Genomic DNA, 7,804 nt, shown 5'->3' on the forward strand with positions numbered 1-7,804 from the left:
TTTGACCATTGCTACCAGCAGTCACGTACAGTGGCTACATTCCTGCAAAGTCTTCCTGTATTATAGCAGAAGGAATAACCAGTTTCTGTAGCCCTACTACACGAAATCTTTGAAACTGAGTGAAGTGTTGATAATGGCGTCTTTGTCGCCTTAAAGACAGTCTTAACTATGTCCGAGCAATGAACAACGGTTCGCGCAGGTCGAGAAACAGACGTGGATTGCGTTATCGCTGGTTCCAAGCGACAGTTGCGGTACGCGCAACACGTGCTTTTCGCTTGCTGCAACGGTGTATCCTGCAGATTATGTCTCTCACTTACTTGTGTAGAATTTTCGCTTACACCAGCATCAGCCATGATAACTCACAATAAATGGAATAAAAAATCCCTAAGTAATTTAATACGATCACACTTAATGCTTATATTGAGTACAACGTCTGCAGCAGATAGCTCACAACGCTACTGAACGCCATTAGCTGTCGGTGAATGAGTGACTTTGATGCGCAGAGCGAGCCTAAACTCGACCGCCATCGTTTGTGATTACAACTATAACACCAACTCACCACGTCGAATCTCAAAGGCAGCCAACAGTCACGACCATTACCACGTGTATTTAAAGTAAACCTGATTTGCATCCTCTTCTTGGCGCTACTAGCGCCACTCTTATACCGCTGGGTGCGAAATGTGAATAAACATCACCTTTCAGGTGTAGAAACAGTACTAACAACTTTCGTTTACGTCGCACAACTCTTTCTTGATGCTGTAATTTTTTCCCAACAGGATATGATAAGAGATAGTACCTCAGATTTGCCGAAAAACTGTAAATCACCTAGAGCAAACGGTTACAGAGGCACATTTTTTTCTGCTTGTTTTCTTCGTTTCATGTAATTCTGTCGTAGAGCTTGAAATCGATACTAATATACGTGTGCCATCGTGCTGCAAGTAAGATTACCGAAGTACAAACCGTGATTTCATAGGGAAACCCCTTCATCTAACGCGAATCCTTTTACATTAATTACCGATACTTGGGTTCAATTTAGAAAACCTCTTACGATGTGTTAACACTTCGTTAAGAGAGACAGAAATTTTATAAAAGCCTCGACCTTTTCGACGTACGTAATATCACACTAAAGACTCCTTCTGGAAATGTTTAGTTACTCTGAAGCAACAATTTGGATTTAGCTCCACGCGGTTTCAGTCCATTCCATAATACACACCATTATTCCATTGCCGAATAGCTATGCATACTAATTGAATAGATTTTCCGCATCGTTGCGCTTCGGGAACCCTTAGACAATATGAAAGCCAGTCCATAGAACCAACAGAATGGCTCCCGTGTGAGAAATGATTGCCTGATTCTCGGGAATATTTCGCTCTTTTTCATAATATCGGGTACTATGCAGTTTTAGTAAAATCAAGACTAATCAACATGACACCTCTCTAACACATTCTTCAAAGCCTTTTACGGTCCTTTCGATATAAATTCGCGTTTCATATCCAGGGCGATCCACAATTATGTACCCATTTTTATTTTGCTACTATTCTGCCATAAACGGTATAATATTAAATAATTTTAACGTTACATTATGCTCTATTCTATGCCATTACATAACTGTTACGTAATGTCCATGTCTAATCACGAGTAAGAATAGCTGTTGTATAGACTGACAGTGTTCCGGTTTCAGACAGAATAGAAGTATGGCAACCCGACTGCAACGGAGTGTTATTAATATTGGTGGCTTAATTGAAGTATGAAATTGCAAAATCCATGATACAAGTGAAATCAATCATGTAGGAATCTTTATGGGAGATAAAAATGGCCGAGCGGTTCTAGGCGCTTCAGTCCGGAACCGCGCTACTGCTACGGTCGCAGGTTCGAATCCTGCTTCGGGCATGAATGTGTTTGATGTCCTTAGGTTACTTAGGTTTCAGTAGTTCTAAGTTCTAGGGGACTGATGACCTCAGATGTTAAGTCCCATAGTGCTCAGAGCCATTTGAACAATTTTGATAAAAATGGGGTCATAACAGTGGACAACCCTGCACATATTTGTGTGTATGTAACAGTGATTGCAGTTGAAGCCACTCCCAGTATTTCGTGGCATCACCTAACATTTAAGTTAAAAAGACTTTTCTCTCTGTTTGACTTTTCATCAATACTGAAAACTTTCCGATCACTTCACGTGATATACAGTTATTACCAATGCCCGTTATTAAGAATATAAATTTCTTTTTTGAACGAATCTTTCCGACTGTGCATTGTTTTGAAATTTCCTGACAGACTAAAACTATTTGTTGAACAGTGACTGGAATACGGAAGCCCGCGCTCACTTGCAGTTCTCTTCCCGACTGAGCTACCGAGTCTCGACCCACGACACGTATTCATTGCTTCACTTCCGACAGTACTTTTCTCCAACACTCCAAACCTCACAGTTCTCCTGCGTGCCTTGCTGGAAGCAAGGATATTGCTGAGGAATGGCTCAGCCTTTCCAGAACTCAAATTTCCCCCTGCAGCGTTGCCCTGATTTGAAACAGCTGCGTGTAGGCGTCATTTGTCGTACGTAGATAGTGCAACAGGTAAGAGTATTGCCCATGAAAAGCAAGGATCCGGGTTCGAGTGTCCGTTTAGCATACAGTTTCAACCTGCCATGAAGTTTCAAAACTGGACACAGAGTGAGCTATTCGTTCTGGAAACTATCTCCTAGGCTGTGGATAAGTTACGGCGGTACCTAAGGAAGAGATTTTGGGAGTGAGTTTTCGTGAGCAGAAATGTTGTGATGCTCCCTTGCATTGGGCGAGTTTGATACTGCTTTCTGAGGGCGATAGACATAGTTTTGAGGCTGCCTGAGAACGATTTGTACGCCTGTGACTGGTATTTAGCAGTAATGAATCGGCGCGGTCTATCCAGTAATCTTCACTATTGGCTTCAATCCTGCTGTAACTTGGATATGTCTGATATAAGAATAAACGCAACTGCAAGCTTTAGTGTGGGCCATGTCACTGCTGCTTTCTCAGATCCTGCTAGTATATAGACTTGTTTACAATGGACCATCCTGACACATCAGCTGCCCACGGAAGGTTTGTAGTGCAACGGATGTACAGCCTCCCTCTAGACAGCGAAAACAGAACCGAATAAATGTGAGACTGTACATTTTAAGAGTGTATCTGGGGTAGGCAGTAGCATTACTTAGTACATCGCTTAATACGTCTCTTGTCACACCAAACAAATTATTAGATTTATTCTCTGTCTTCCATAGTACTATTCCCTTTCTGTTTGTCACCTTACAATCCTTAATCTTTAGGTTTCCTCATTTTTCTGTCCACTGTCTCAATGTATTCTCCGAAGATGGATAGCAATTTGGGTACCAAAGACAATTTAATTTACTGAAGTGAATTCAGCATTATGAAGTTTAGGTAAAAACTGAACTTAGTCCTGTAAATTAGATAGCCTTTTGCAAAGAAATTCTGCCTTAGGTAACACATTACTTATTTTTGCCTTACCCTGATATGTTACACCAATTTTTGTGCTGTCTTCATTGGATATTTGCATATTATTCTATCTAAAAATGATTGACATAACATATTAAGGAGGTTACATGAAAGTAGGCTTACAGCTGTTTCTTTGTTCAAGGGATGACAACTGAGCGTTAAATTTTAGGTTGGTTTACACTTATAGCTTAGATAGACATACTGTCAAATCACGTTAATGTGACCACTTGTCAAAACCCTTTTGCAGCGTGGACGTGTAGGAACAGTCAGTGACGTTCTGGAAGGTGTGGACAGGGATGTGGGGCCACGCCAGCTTCAGTGTCGTGGACAACTGCGCTAGTTTTCTAGGATGAGGATCCACGGTGCGAATAGCCCGATCGAGGTGATCCCCCAAATTCTGGATCGAGTTTAAATCTGGAGAGTCTGGTGGCTACAGGAGTGTGATAAATTTATGCTGATGCTCTTCGAACCATGCACGTACACTGCGAACTGTGTGACTCGTTGCATTATCCTGCTGCCAGATGCCATCGTACCGAGGAGAAAACAGACCGCGTGTAGGACTGGACATGGTCCCCAAGGATATGCTTTTTTCTCAGTCGTATTTTTGTTTTTCTTTGTGCTGGTTTTGTCTTCTTCGTTTGTGTGTTATATTTTCTCAGCAAATAATTATCTGGTTGGGTTTGTACTGAACTTGGGTATGTTCAGCTTTTATAGTTGATTTATGATATTTTCCTTTTCTGTTATAATGCTCTGTATTGTTTTGTGGGACAACGCTTACTTTATGTTCTGTTTAAGACCCTTTCCAAGTAGACTGTTTTCTTGTTCAGGTAATTTCATGACAGATTAAGCAGCGTTTTGTGGAAGGTCTGTTTATTATATTGATGTCCTGTAGCGTTATTAATTGCTCGATTAAACATTGAGCCGGCCGAAGTGGCCGTGCGGTTAAAGGCGCTGCAGTCTGGAGCCGCAAGACCGCTACGGTCGCAGGTTCGAATCCTGCCTCGGGCATGGATGTTTGTGATGTCCTTAGGTTAGTTAGGTTTAACTAGTTCTAAGTTCTAGGGGACTAATGACCTCAGCAGTTGAGTCCCATAGTGCTCAGAGCCATTTGAACCATTTGATTAAACATTCTGTTGAGCTACTTTTGTTGAGTTTTAGTTTCATCCTATGGTGGACAATTTTTATTCACTTGTTTGGTAATTTAACCATCTGATACTACAATCCTGCTCTAATCTCTATTTTTTCGGTGGCCTACCTGTAATATTACACATTTGTCCTGAAATGTTTTTTCCATCTCAGGGAATGGAGTTAAAGTCTCTGACTCCCTTGTCAGGTCTTTGTAAGATTCCTATGTTTTTTCGTACCGCTACTGGAGAGGCAGGGGCGTTATTTCCTTGGACCAGAACACATACGATCCTTCCCCTTGCCTCTCCAACAATGTTAGTATGCCGTCTTTTGTGATATCTTTGTCAACAAGACTTTCAGCTCAGAGATTCCTTCGTTTGATTTGTATCCTATCGTCAACAACTATATAGTTCTCCATCTTCCACGATCAAACAGCCGTTAGCATCACGCGAAATTGAGGTACAATACTTCAGCTTTAAACTTATGTATAAGTTATTTATCGAAATACTGCAGAATATCTAGCATCACTTCTTTGAAATATGAACTTGGTCATATATTTTTTGTACATTTTAATTATTTTATCATTGTTCTCAGGAATCTATTGATTGGTGAGTTCAACAAAATTTAATGCTAAGTGGTAGTAAATACCAGCATGCGTTATCAACTCTGACAGTTAATCAGCAGCAGTATGGATGTTGTCCGTCATTAACAACTAGCGTAAGATAGTATAGCGTCAGCGAAATTCGTGACCATTTGCAAATAATGGCTTCTTGGAGATTCATCTAGTTTACGCTGGAGCCAGTCGCAGGGTAGACGTATACATTTACAGAAGTTTTACATTTTCTTGTTTTATATTTATTTGTTAGTGGTTGCTATTTTTCTGCAGCATTTTGCCTGCCGCAGTGGCCGAGCGGTTCTAGGCGCTTCAGTCTGGAACCGCGCGACCGCTACGGTCGCATGTTCGAATCCTGCCTCGGGATGGATGTGTGTGATGTCCTTAGGTTAGGTAGGTTTAAGTAGTTCTAAGTTCTAGGGGACTTATGACCTCAGTTGTTACGTACCATAGTGGTCAGAGCTACTTGAACCATTTTCTACAGACAAAATACGATATTTGAATACAATTGCTAATGTACTCTTGTTCATATGAAAAGCATGGTAATCCCTGAAGGCATTCTTACACTTTTTCCTAATTCCTGATAAATAGCTCGAGAACGTACACGGGCCGACAGGATGATAATCGCTTTTAACCTGACCATCCTACAGTCAACACAGTAGCTCTTCACAAGCGAATGGTTGTCATGCAGTCATTTTCTTACATGGGTGATGAGAACGGTACAAGACTTACATTATATGAAATTCTTTTTTAATGTTAGTCGACCATTTAGAATATAGATATTGAACTTCACACCAAAAGATATATGAGGCGTGGAAAAGCGTTTATTCATTCCTAATCCCTAGTTGTACATGTAGCTAAAACATAGTTGTTCAAAGAGCAGTGACTGTCTCCGGCCAATAGAGGAAAAATGCCATGACTGTGCGACTGATTGGTATACTGACAATAACAGTCACTGCCTGAATCTGCATTTGCATCGTTACTACGTAAATCACATCTCTGTGTGTTGCGGAGGGTGCATCTGCTATCACTACCATTTCCTCCTTCTGTATTCCATTCGGAAGTGGTGCGTATGAGCGACAACTGTAGGACACCATTTGGGTGAGCTATAAGTCTGATTTCCGCATACCGATTTTACGTGAATTCTTTGTGGTAGGAAGTACTACATTTGCACGACTTCTTCGAACGTACGGCCTCGTAATTTTAACAATAAACTTCTCCGTGATGCATACGCCTGTCTTGTAGCGTCTACCACTATAGTTTGTTGAGAGCATCCGTACTGTCTCGTGCTTTCTGCACTAACCAATGAAGAAACGCGCCGCTTTTCGATTGATCTTCTCTGTCGTCTCCATTAATCCTATCTCATGAGGATGAGAGATTGGAGATATTCAAGAACTGCTCAAACGAGTATTAAGGAAACCACCTTTTTGAAAATGAACTACATTTCCTTGAGGTCCTACCAGTCAGTCTCAGGCGGCCATCTGATTTTCCACAACACGTGTACAAATACTCTTGTAGGACAGTGGTTCGTGTTATTCGACAATGACAGTTGTTCAGATATGTAGCTACATGGAACGCACTTTGTGATTTTTAATGCAAGTGTCCTTTACTCTGCATTTGATATAAACTCCGTTCATAGGCCCTAGCGGCCCCGTCGCTACCGACCGACCAACGTGCCATCCTCCGACGATGGTGTCACTGGACGAGTGAGGACAGCTCATCGCCCTCCTGGCCGTTGTGAGTTTTCGTGATCTGAAGGCGCTAGTACTAAGTGAAGTAGCTCTGCAAGTGTCAGCATGAGGTTGAGTGAACGCCAGTCCAGCCTCCCAGCGAGGAAAAATCCCTAGCAATGCCAGGAATCGAACCAGGGTCTCCCGCATGGTGACCGCTCAGCTATGTGGAAGCGGACACTCTGCAGTTTATAGCGAACAACAAGCACAAAACCTATTCTCTATCGCTATCGCTGGAGCCCTGTCCCAAAGTTACGTAGGGTCAGCCATCGTTAATCGGATTTGGAATGTTAATGTTTAAGGGGTGGCCGGATCCCTTCCTGCCGCCACCCCATACCCCTTGGGACGGAATTAGTGTACCCCAACTGTCTGCGTCGAGTGTAATCCATAGAATAGTGCGAATGTGTTCAGATGTCTTCGAGCCGTGGAACTGAGGCGGAACATGGGGACCAGCCCGGTATTCACCTAACGGTATGTGGAAAACCGCCTAAAAATCACATCCAGGCTGGCCAGCACATCGGCCCTCGTCGACAATCCGCCAGGCGGATTCTATCCGGGACCGGCGCGCCAGGACGCAGCGCGCTGGCGCTCTCGGCTACCCTGGCGGGTCAAGCACGAAACAGATTGATCCCCATGAAATAAGAGTGTCATACCTACAGCCTATGGTGTTATCAAGAATGTCTTTCATAAAGGCACGAGGACCGTCAGTGACTGCTATTGTCAAACTTTCCACAACTAGTTTGACATGGTCATTTCACTTATGTCGATCCTGCTGGTTACTCCAACACATATTTCGGGTGTTGTTGTTTCCAGTGATTTATCGCCAGTAGTGCAATCGAATCGTAAGGCCACAG

Source organism: Schistocerca nitens, chromosome 2 (genome assembly GCF_023898315.1).
Source record: "Schistocerca nitens isolate TAMUIC-IGC-003100 chromosome 2, iqSchNite1.1, whole genome shotgun sequence".
Classification (NCBI taxonomy): Eukaryota; Metazoa; Arthropoda; class Insecta; order Orthoptera; family Acrididae; genus Schistocerca; species Schistocerca nitens.